The sequence below is a fragment of the Nicotiana tomentosiformis genome, chromosome 11 (genome assembly GCF_000390325.3).
Source record: "Nicotiana tomentosiformis chromosome 11, ASM39032v3, whole genome shotgun sequence".
Taxonomy (NCBI): domain Eukaryota; kingdom Viridiplantae; phylum Streptophyta; class Magnoliopsida; order Solanales; family Solanaceae; genus Nicotiana; species Nicotiana tomentosiformis.
In genome coordinates, this window is record NC_090822.1 from 45,254,723 (window position 1) to 45,268,477 (window position 13,755).

Below are 13,755 nucleotides of genomic sequence, written 5' to 3' on the forward strand. Positions count from 1 at the left end.
TCTAAGCTAGATTTACTTTTATTCCCCTGTTAGAGACAAGAAAACCTAAAAATTTAGCTGAGGCTATGCGAAAAGTGCATTTTCCTGGGTTCAACTTCATATTATACTTGCGGAAAATTTCAAAAGTCTCATTCAGATGCTTTAGATGATTTTTTGCTTGTGCTAATTTCTATAGCATATCATCAATCTAGACTTTCATGGTTTTTCCTAAATATTCTTAGAACATTTTAGCACCAATCTCTGGTACGTAGCTCCAGCATTTTCAAGCCAAAAGGCATGACCTTGTAGCAATAAGTCCCCATGTCTGTAATAAAGGAAGTTTTTTCCTCGTCTAGAGGATCCATTTTTAATTAGTTATATCCAGAATACGCATCTAAAAAACTCAGAAGCTCATGACCTGTGGTAGAATCAATTAGTTGATTTATGTGCGGTAAAGAAAATGAATCTTTGGGTCATGCTTTACTTAGATCGGTATAATCTATATATACTCGCCATTTTCTATTTTTCTTTGGGACTACAACAGTATTAGCTAACCAGTCGGGGGTACTTTACCTCTTGAATTGAACCAATTTTCAGAGGTTTCTGTACCTTCTCTTGAATTACCTGATTTTTGAATGCTCCTTGCTTTTATTTCTTTTGCTTTACTGGGGGTGTAATGGATCTTCATTTAATTTGTGAGTCATTACCTCTAGTTGTATACCTCATATCTAAGTGTGATCAGGCAAAACAATCAGCGTTAGTGCGTAAAAATTCAATCAACTTACTTTTCATCTTTGGGCTCAGGTTTGTTCCAATATAGACTTTTCTGTCATGCTAGTGGACAAACAGTATAATAACTTTGAGCTCTCCCTTAGTTGTTTTTATAGTTACGTTCTCTTCTGGGTCCTAGATCACATCTCATCTCACATGTATATTTGCTTAGTTCCTCTTACTTTTAGTTGAGGAGAATTTGTGTTCTACCCCAACTCGACACTGTAATTGCTATTTTTCATCTTTGTCCTTGGGTGTTCCACTATCAATAGCAACTGTGTTAGTTTCTGGTTCCGCTTATTGATCTCCCTTGATCTGATAAAATCCCCACTATGATGGAAATTTGATAACCTGATATTATGTTGACGGTACAACATCCATGTCGTGAATCCACGACCTTCCTAAAATTGTGTTATAAGTCATATTTTCATCCACCACTTGAAATTTGGTATATTTCACAACACCCTATACGAATTTCACTAAAACAATTTCTCCCTTTGTTATAACACTTGAATTATCGAACCCAAATAAAGATCGAGCCTTGGGTATGATATGATCAGTCGTTTGCATCTCATTCACTACTCTCAAAAGTATGATATTCACAGAGCTACCTGGGTTAGTCAAAACTCGTTTGATATTCATATCATGAACAAGTAAAGACATTACCAGGGCATCATTGTGAGGGATGAACAAGCCATCTCCATCTAAATCATCAAATGTTATATAGTCTCCTTCCAAAACTTGTCTAATCCGCTTGTCATGGGTCGCTGAAATCTTGGTTGTTCTTTTTGTTGTCGTATATGTAATTACATTAATCTCTTTACCTCCAGTTATTATATTCATTTTCCTTCATATAAAATTATTTTCCTTTCTTACTAAATAGTTTCGTTAGATGGCCTTTTTTGTAAATAATCAACCTCTGGTTGTAAAATCCTACAATATGTTGTTCTATGACCATTGTCATTATGGAATTCACATGAGAATTCCTGACTTCTTTTGCTGGGATCTGTTCTTATTTCTTTTGGTAACCCCACCTTGTCACCTATACATCTTAACACATATCCTAACTCGGATGTACTAACGTTGAAATTGCAATCCCCTATCTTTGATCGGGAATTTTGATCATTATTCCTTGTTATATATCGTTCCTTTCCAAATCGATAAGATGTACTTACATCCCTCTGCCTTGATCTTTGATCAAACCATGCCTGTTTTGGTACTGACCTAAGATCTCATCCAGCACGTCCCATGTAAGGTTTGTACCTATTTTTATCGGATCTCCTTTTTGATTCTTAACATCTAGATCTGAACCTCTCCTCCACCTTTTGGTTGGGTCATCGTATCTTCTTTTATTTGCAACTTTGTGTTGTACCTGTTATAAATATCATTCTAAGTAGTAGTAGGAAATTCCCGTAGGCTTTCTTTTAATCTTCTCGTGGCTTCCAAACTTTTCTCATTCAAGTTGCTTGCAAACGCGATTGCTGCCTAATTATCAGGTACACGAGGTAACATCATTCTTTCTCGCTTGAATCGATCCACGAATTCTTCTCTAAGTAAGTTAGTATCCCCTTATTTTACTTTGGAGATATCCTCCATGCTTTTCTCTACTTTTTGAGCTCCAGAATGTGCTTTTATGAATGAAACTGCAAGTTCAGCAAAAGAGTCAATCAAATTTTCAGGTAAATGAGAGTACCGTGTCAGTGTCCCTTTCGTAAGGGTTTCACAGAATTTCTTGACCAATACTGATTCGATTTCCTGCTTGGTTAAATAATTGCCCATGACTACTGTAGTAAATGCGATAACATGATCTCGCGGTGGTAGTCCCATCATATTTAGGAATATCGGGCATCTTGAACTTTTTCGGTATTGGTAATGGTGTTGCACTTGGCTTCCATGGTTGTTGTGAATACTTATCAATATCCACCCCTTTAATCACGGGTGGTACTCTTGGTATCTTTTCTATCTGCTCATTTTGTTCCTTGAGCTGTTTCTGCAAGGTTAGTACTAGATTTTGTAGATTTGAGTTATTCGACGTACCTGACCCTCCAGATCTGGAATTATTTGGTATTTCCCCGCGTATAGAGATTTTAAGCCCGAGATGAGGGTTTTCCATTATCTTGTTCACTAGTGGTGGATCCTGAACAACACCTGGCAGCCCACTTGCAAATGCACGCAAGGCTTCTCTAATCTGTTGAGTAATAAATTGCTTCAAGTTATCTTGCTCATTTGACTGTTCATCAATTTGCTATCTCGCATTATGATTATCAGATCTAGTAGGTGAATTCTCTCGTGAATGCAGTGGAGTAGCTCCTTGCTGCCTTCCTTACTCTCCATCACCCACCTGAATAATTTTATTAGTAGTAGACATAATTTATTGTTATAGATAAAATAAGAAAAGTGAAAAGAGTACTAGATTTTCCGATAACGGAACTAATTTATTCAACAAAAATATAATTTTTGTTGTCAAAGCAAATAATAGAATAATTGAGGTTTCTAATAACCAATTTTACTTCACTTTTTCTAATAGATATGAATACGAAATAAAAAAAATAAATTATTGAAAGAATAAGGAAATAAAAATATTATTGATAGTGGCAACTTCCTTCCAAGAGGAGAAAATAAAACACTTCAATTAGCAGAGAACAAAGTACGAGAGATTAATAGTAAAATTCGTGAATTACTTCATGATCATACACAATATGGCAAGGGGTTTATATAAGGGTACAATATGTAATTGTTTTGCCCTACTTAATTCCCGCCCGTTACTAACATTAATTATATTGATTGCTCATTACTTGAGCTATTTGTAACGGTTATGGTAATAATAGACAATCGCGCATAATCGGGGATTGTGCCAATTATTTTTTCATATTCGTAGCTATTAATGAATCTTCCTCTTTCGTAGTCTTTAATCGTGCATCCCGTGCCTTTCTGTTCTTTCTCATTGTCAGATGTGGTATTTTTATAAATAATCTCGTTGGTATTTTACCTACGCCTCATCATTCTTCCTTATAACTCTAACTCTGTCAGCATATCATTGATCCACGTGTCGAGAATAGTTTTCCACCAATACATGGCCTGTTTTGACTGCACATAAAATTTACAAATAAAAGAAATTTTTTAAAATTTATGATCTAAAATAAACCATAAATAATTATGTGGCTGTAAATTAATTTACTAAGGGTAAAATAATAATTTTGAAGATAAATTATTTATAAATAAACAAATATTTTTTTGGATTTGATTACAAAAAATAATGTCACATAAACTGTTACGAGCCAAGCCGATGGGCCGCGACGGACACCCGGTACCTTACTCAACCGACTACCAATGTAACGTATCTTTCTTATTACATCATCATATACACGTGACATACGTGCCTAATAGGCCAACATCATCATTTATAAACTCAAAACATAGGCCGACAAGGCCATACAATCTTTCACGTACACGATATATGGCTACAAGCCTCTAAGAGTACATAAATATCATAAAGGTCGGGACAGGGCCCCGCCATACTAATCAGTACATGTCCTAATCATACTGACCACATAAGCAACTCCGGAACAAATAGAGTGTTCCAACATCTTCCGCTGAACTAATCGCCTACTTGGAGGACTCTCGACCTGTCTATCGAGACCTGCGGGCATGAAACGCAGTGTCCCCAAGCAAAAGGGACGTCAACACAAATAATGTACCGAGTATGTAAGGTATAAAAATCAGTGAATAATAGACATGAGAGAAACATGGAGTAAAAAACTCGACATGTATGTCTGCATAGCTCTGTGAATCATTTCATTTTTATAACATCATGCATATGCGTATAAATGTCATACCATGCATAGGTATATGTGTTCATAACATCATCAAGCCTCTGAGGGCATCCCATCATATCATTTCGGCCACTGTGGGTAAATCATCAACGTATACCAGCTGATCGGGTGGTGGTGCGTATATAACACCATAATATTTTCCCATATCCCATATACATATAATATACGCATATATAACGTCATCTGGTCATGGGTCAATGTACATGTATAAATGCATAAAATGCATAAGAAATACGTTAATAAGATTTTCTTGAAATGTCATAAAAATAATATGCATGTCGGATAAATTTTATCAAATACGTATTTTTCTGAGACCCATGAACAGAATATATAATAATAATTCGCATGGGGAATCAAGAATATAGATACCCCTAATATTTTTATGAATAGAGTCATTTATGGAAATTGTGCATTTGCTTGATTCGTTTGTATCGTATTGATCATGCCAAAAAGAAAGAAGGGATAGCCTTATCATACCTGAGTCGATTCTCTTGACAATCCTCTAATATACGTTAATTGCGACAAAACATGGAACAAATCATATGAAAAGCTCGAATCACGTTGCTATGCAAAGAAAATCTTAACCGAAACCTTTCCTTAAGAACTTAGCAACAACGTTGCTATTTGGAAAGTGAATTAACGTTGGTGCTTGAATTGTAAAGTTTCTATGTAACGTTGGCGATGCACTGAACTGGCTTTGAGACACTCACGATATATCCTTTCAAGAGCTTCAACTTGCATATGAGTATAATGAACTTATTCAAGATATCAATTACCATTAGAGAGTGCAAAAATAAGTGGCAATCCTCCTCAACTTCTAACTAATATATGTAGTATCTGTCAAAACCTGCATCTTCTAAGTTCTTTTACAAAGACCAATTCTCAAAGAAGTGTTTGAATTTATCAGAACTTTGTAACATATAAACATTCACGTTTTTGAATGCACATAGAAATGGATTTGTGACATTATTGAATTGGAGAAATCTTCTAAGGCTTTTGCTAAAGAACGTTACCCCTTTTCATATACTTTGTGGATTTAGAGCTTTTGTATGGCTTAGCCAAGAATTCCTTTCAAAGTAACACCTAGAAAGGTGATCTAAGAGTCACTAAAAGACTCTTATGTTGCTGCCACGTTTTGGGGTGGTCAATCTTATCCAACAATGTAATAATTAATTCCTTAATTAATTTACTAATTCCCCATTAACTAATAATTAACCAATTACCCACAGACTTAAGAATTATCCCAAATTACTTAAAATATTACTCATTTTTAGCATACCTTATACACCTCACTATCATGGCCATGTGATACCTTGTATGGTACTAGTCCATAAATACCGGTATTTTAGCTCAGGCCATATTTTATCCCAAAATGTCAAACTTCAACGAAATTCATTTTCTTCGATTTGCTTACCCTCTTACCTTCACCAATTTACTCATTACTTGTTTAAAATAGCATAATGCTTATAATCACGAAATAATTTCATTCCCGAACTTGCGTCGATTAACTTACGACAAAACTTTATCGTACGAAAATGCGGGATGTATCATTCCCCCCTTTGAAACATTCGTACTCGAATATTGACTAATATACTTATCATTTTCATAACTTATGTCCTCTGAATACTTTAGTACTTTCCTTTCCATCTAAGCAACTGTTCTGTGAATAATTCTAAGGGACAAGGTATTCCCCCCTTTAAGCTTCTTTCTCACACCACGACTTGTAGTCGGAATCCTTCTAATCTCGTAACTGTTGCTACCTTCTGTCATAGATCTGTTTATCCATCCGTATGACTTTACTGCCATAACTCTCACTTTGATTTATCGTTATTGAGGGCTGCTACCGAACTCCAGGTTACTTTCGTTGCTTATCCTATATGCAATAAGCTAAGTCCTTTAATGCCCCCTCATTACTGTTCATCTTAATAATGATGGCCTAATCTCATCTCATACTTTGTGACCTTTGTCCATCCATTACTGATTCATCTTAATACCGATAACTTGGCCTCTTATGTAACACTACCGCTAGGGCTCACGTCTCATCGGGGAACATTTGAAGTGACTTTCCTAATCCACTTAGGGGTGATACTGTACTTCAATGACCGTATTTTATAGCATCCCAATGTGATTCACTTACGTGGGTATTTTAATCTCGTACAATCCATGAAATCCTCTTCAAATCATTACTAACTCAAAGGCCTAAACGTCATCCTCTATCTATCGCAATCACACCCTTATTTCACTACCAGGGCAGTATTCCATCTCTTCTAAATGCTACTAGTCATAGACTCCTTTGAGCTTATTCAGGCACCCATCAGCTCTCTCTCATTTTCATGGACTTAATCCCGAGGGATTATCCATTCTCGTCACCTTCTCACTCGCCCTTTCTTATCCTTACTCCTGTCTTCCTACAATCTTGTCGCTCTACCATACTTTAGCTTACAACCCATACATATCCATTTATACTACTTGCAGCCTTCCTTCAACTTCCTTGCACCATAGATTTCCTTGTGTTATTCTGGAACATCAAGTGAGATATCACATCGTCTCTAACTCTTCTTTTACTTTCTTAACTAGACCTCTCGATACCTAGAAACCATAGGCTATAAGCTATGCCACTGACGATGCCGCTATCATTCCTGGATATTGAATCCCCGTGATTCTAGCCTTCTATCCGAAGTATGGACTATTCCCAACCTTCTACATCTGAGTATCTCGTATGTTGTTCACTTTTACCTTACTTACCTTAAAATCTCGCATCACATCTTCTATCTCTTTCATGACCTCCTTTCCACATAGGCATAATTCATATTCACAACTTAAAGCTCTATTATAATACTTGCACCTATGGTGTATACACAATCCGGTGAGAGCTTCATACCGACTTCTTATAAGGTTGGTACTACATCTAACTAGCTTCCTTATAGAGACATTATAGAATATGGTTGTTGCATTATCTCTCTTGCACCTATGATATTAAGAGTGATTCTGCCATGTTCACAAGCGTAATTTATATAATTTTCTAGGTTCAATAATTCAGACTCCTGATTTACTTTGTTGTTGTAACTCTTTAGTTTCCTCTTCCTTCTGATCAACCTTTATGTAGGCTTAAGCTATCTTCCGATCTGCGGCTCATGGCAGTAGTTATTACTTTAGCCCTTCATGGACGCTATGGAACATCCATGATACAATCTTATAACAATTCAATCTTTTGTCTATGACCTGGGCTCAATTCTTTCTTTTCACCTATACCGGAATCTTCTACGACTATATGATTGTCAACATATATGCCGTATGGATAATACTCCAAAATCTTAGGTACATTCATTATGTAATTATCTCTGGATCATTGATCGAATAATTCCTTTCATTCCGTCTCAACTTTCTTTAAATGCAAGCAATCACTTTTCCTGCTCGTTCTATCTCCTTGTTGCGTGCATACTTAGCTTATTTTAGTGCCCACACATATTGGAATTCCATACAACCCATATGATCTTGAATATCACCTTTTGATTTTGATATATATATATATATATATATATATATATATATATTTCTTCTTCCCGTTCATTAGCCACGATAGGTGCCACCTGCTGATGGAGTGCATACAATGTTGTTGTAAGACTGTTGTTACATGACCATTTCCTCTTTAGGTGAATGTGCTTGGTTAAAGCCTTTTTCCTTATTTCCTCCGCTAGTCTTTCATTGTAGTACTTAGGGAGGATCCTCTGATTCTTGCAAGGCTGCAAGCTTATTACATCGTATACTCGACGGAATTTTTGATGTTCGTACTCACATATAAAATTCCTTAGTTACTTACCTCCATACTTATATGCTTGTACGGTTGCTCCCGAACTGAAGTTTTGACTGTCTTCCCTTAACACTCATACGGTATCTTTAACTACCCCAACTCCTATCCGAATATTTCTCAAGGTCATGATGTCATATATGCGAGACTGAATTCCCCATGTTGGGGTTCACTCCGTTTATCTTGCATGATCTATTGATTTATTTGTATCCTCTTGTCTAGCCATAACTAGGCTCTTCCTGAATCAACTACTAACTACTCATTGGCTCATTCTCATATCAATATTCTGCGTAATCTTTCATGGGTCATTTCCTTTATCTTAACTTACATCCCGTACTGGCTCCTTATCTATCAATAACATCTCAGGCTGGAACCCTTACCCCCTCTCCTTGACGTCGTGTTTACATAATGTTCTGGAATCGTAGCGTATCTGCAGGACTTGAATAAGTGCAATCTTATCCTTTTCTCATTCTTATCACATTCTTCCTTTGCCATTTCCATAGTTACTAGAACCACTTAATTCTGACCTAATGCCACATCACACCATATTCCCCTCTTTAGGGGAGCACTAAGATTTAGTGCTACGACGATCTACGTATAGATGTTTTACCCTCTCACTTTTGGCATCTTTTCACATCATCGATGATCCTTACTCACCTCGCGGTAATCCTTTGGGTGACACTTAGTGTAACTGGCACATACAGTCCCTTAAGCTTAACTTTACTCACCTTGCTTGCTTTAGGGAAGCATCTTCCTGAATGACCATTCTCTGAATTTCTCATGAATCTTCTTCTATTGTCCACTCTAACATCGCCGGAACGAAATCTGAAATTCTCATGATGCTGACTATTATCCAATCAAGCAGTCCCTAATTCATGTTTAATTTATCTTGTTCACCAGCCCATACTGATTTCTATTGTTCTGGAGTCTAACTTTTCCTTCCGGTAGTCACGTTGGAGTTACGAACTTATTTCTTGAAATAAAGATATGACTTTATGGCCTATACTCTTTTGTTGTCTCAAGGCCTGTCATCTCTCGTCTTTTCCTTCAATTGACTATAGACTCTGTAATACTGTCATCTTTTTGATCCACCGTTGTCATCCATGTATCATATCTTACTTATAATGCTTCATTAACTCTTTCTTATTTCCCGCTAATATTTATGTCTATCACTTTATTCTAAAAACTCGAATAAAACATTCTTTTGCTTTTAGCCCCTCTTGCTCCATCCATTGGCTCCTTGAATTGCCTAACATTCTCTTTCTACCAGGGATGGGAGCCATACTAAGGTAATATTTATCCCTTTCAGGCTTTCAGTACTTATCTTTGTAGTATTCATATCTAGTTGTACTATTTCATGGTGCACCATTTGGGTGTCTCACAAGGAGACCTGTTAGCACATTTGCAATATCCTTCAGAAATGTCAACTAACGCAAATAATCAATTCACCATTTTGGGTTACTCTAACCCCAGCCGGATTCTGATATCCCGTCCTTTTCTTAATCTATACCTTTTAGCCCCTAATAAGGTATAACTAAGATGGGTGTGGTCAATTATACATACCTCTGTTTACTGTTAAGGGTAACTCGTAATGCTTATATTTTTCTGCCGAAACTATAATATTGATAATCTTCATTAACTGGGTGCCTCGTACCCTTCTTCACCTTGCTTCTTTTACTTGCTGAAACTTGTGTCTCCCTCCTTATTCCTTTTTACCGTAAGAGTGGATTGGCATTCTTGCCTTAGGGATCCTTATCAAGAAGTTTACCCATCTTAGTAAACACATTATTTGCTTAATACCTCATATTTATCCATCATAAGCATGATGCAAAAATTGAGTTCCTCTGACTCAACTCTTCCATAACTATATCTCTTACCAACCGTCTTTCTGGATGTAGGCATCGTCATATTATGAATAAGATAGATTTAAGAAATTGAGTTCTTACAATTGAGTTCTATGACATGATCTAGAGTAAGAAGAAAGAGTGAAAGTCCTAAATGTCCTGTAGCCTCCTGCTTATAAGTGCGGTACACGACATATCCATAAACAAGACTCTACTAGACACGGCTTGTAGATACCCTAGGACAGAACTACTCTGATACCACTTTTGTCACGACCCAAGCCGATGGGCCGCGATTGGCACCCGGTACCTTACTCAATCGAGTACCAACGTAACGTATCTTTCTTATTACATCATCATATACACGTGACATACGGGCCTAATAGGACAACATCATCATTTATAAATTCAAAACATAGGCCGACAAGGCCGTACAATCTTTCACATACACGACATATATCTACAAGCCTCTAAGAGTACATAAATATCATAAAGGTCGGGACAGGGCCCGCCATACTAATTAGTGCATGCCCTAATCATACTGACCACATAAGAAACTCCGGAACAAATGGAGTGTACCAACATCTTCCGCTGAGCTGATCGCCTACTTGGAGGACTCTCGACCTGTCTATCGAGACCTGCGGGCATGAAACGCAGCGTCCCCAGGCAAAAGGGACGTCATTACAAATAATGTAGCGAGTATGTAAGGAATGAAAATCATAAATAATAGACATGAGAGAAACATGGAGTAAAAGACTCGACATGTACGTCTGCATAGCTTTGTGAATCATTTCATTTTTATAACGTCATGCATATGCGTATAAATGTCATACCATGCATATGTATATGTGTTTATAATATCATCAAGCCTCTGAGGGCATCACATCATATCATTTCGGCCACTGTGGGCAAATCATCAACGTATACCAGCTGATCAGGTGGTGATGCGTATATAACACCATAACCTTTTTCTCATATCCCATATACATATAATATACGCGTATATAATGCCATTTGGTCATGGGTCAATGTACATGTATAAATGCATGAAATGCATAAGAAATACGTTAATAAGATTTTCTTGGAATGTCATAAAAATAATATGCATGTCGGATAAATTTTATTAAATACATATTTTTCTGAGACCCATGAACAGAATATATAATAATAATTCATATAGGGAATTAAGAATATAGATACCCCTAATATTTTTATGAATAGAGTCATTTATAAAAATTGTGCATTTGCTCGATTCGTTTGTATCGTATTGATCATGCCAAAAAGAAAGAAGGGATAGCCTTAACATACCTGAGTCGATTCTCTTGACAATCCTCTAATACACGTTAATTGTGACAAAACATGGAACAAGTCGTATGAAAAGCTCGAATCACGTTGCTATGCAAAGAAAATCTTAACCGAAACCTTTCCTTAAGAACTTAGCAACAACGTTGCTATTTGAAAAGTGAATTAACGTTGGTGCTTGAATTGTAAAGTTTCTATGTAATGTTGGCGATGCACTAAACTGGGTTTGAGACCAGGGGCGGCCCAACATCATCCGAAACCTAAAGCAAAACCTTAATAAGAGGCCAATATATATATATATATATATATATATATATATATATATATATATATATATATATATATATATATATATATATATAATGAACATCTATTTTTTAAAAAATTAGACAAATGAGGATGTGGAATAAAAAAAATAAGAACTTAGTCTTATAAAGTAAAGAAAATTAAATAAATTTAACGTTGATTGCATCACAACTGAAATGGGAGAACCCAGAATACATACTTCCTTCGTCTCAACTTAAGTGACTCCTTTTTTTTAGTAAGTCCCTTTCTATATTTGGTAACAATTCAACTTTAAATTTTTCTTTTTACTATTAATGAGATGATTTCTAGCCCACAAATTTATACGATTTATTTAAGATTACAAGTTTCAAAAGTCTTCCTTTATTTCATAAACTCCATATCCAGTCAAACACTTTCATATAAATTGGGACGGAGAGAGTATAATTTATGTAAGAAAAATAAATAATAAGTTAGATTATTAGATATAGTTACGTGACCAACTAATGAATAGTGAAATATAATTAAGTAAAAAAGTAAAATAAGATTGACAGAAAACTATTTTAGTTATATTAATTAGAGGAAGAAATCGAGTTATCAAAAATTAATATGACAATAAAGAAATAAATTTATCAATAATAAGAGATAATTATATAAATAATATACTACTATATATAGAAAAATAGTAATTTTGGGGCCCTTAAATTTTTGGGGCCTAAAACAAGTGGTTCACTTGCTTTAGGGTCATGCCGCCCCTGTTTGAGACACTCACGATATATCCTTTCAAGAGCTTCAACTTGCACATGAGTATAATGAACTTATTCAAGATATCAATTGACATCAGAGAGTGCAAAAATAAGTGGCAATCCTCCTCAACTTCTAACTAATATATGTAGTATTTGTCACAACCTGCATCTTCTAAGTTCTTTTACAAAGACCAATCCTCAAAGAAGTGTTTGAATTTATCAGAACTTTGTAACATATAAACATTCACGTTTTTGAATGCACATAGAAATGGATTTGTGACTTTATTGAATTGGAGAAATCTTCTAAGGCTTTTGCTAAATAACGTTACCCCTTTTCATATACTTTGTGGATTTAGAACTTTTGTATGGCTTAGCCAAGAATTCCTTTCAAAGTAACACCTAGAAAGGTGATCTAAGAGTCACTAAAAGACTCTTATGCTGCTGCCACGTTTTGGGATGGTCAATCTTATCCAACAATATAATAATTAATTTGTTAATCTCCCATTAACCAATTATTCATATACTTAAAAATTATCTCAAATTATTTAAAATATTGCTCATTTTTAGCATACTTTATACAACCTCACTATCATGGCTATGTGGTACCTTGTATGATACTATTGTCATATTTTATCCCAAAATATCAAACTTCGATAAAATTCATTTTTTTCAATTTGCTTACCCTCTCACCTTCACCACTTTACTCATTACTTGTTTAAAATAATATAATTCTTATAATCACGAAATAATTTCATTCCCGAAACTTTATGGTACGAAAATACGGAATGTAATATAAACCGTGACGGATAGGTAATAATTAGAGAGTTTAAAAAGTGAAGATAAAACGGACAACAAATAAGCCGAAACTCTGTGCGTCAGTGTCCTGGTTTGCAGCCCATTAATATGAAATTCTGGGATTTGCTAGTTACCTTGTTTCGTAAGCCATGATGATCTATCCATGAATTCTTAAATAATATACTAAGAAATTACTGCGTATTAATTGGATTTATCTGTTGAAAGCTCTGATATCAAGTTTGTTATGATCCAAAATCACGTGATCGACACCCGACACACTATTCAATCCGAGCGAACCAAACCATGTGATGCACCAAAATCATATGCATGAAAATTAATTTTTTTTCTAAGGAAGCTCCTTGAAAATCATATACATTTTCAAGTTAAATGATAAAATA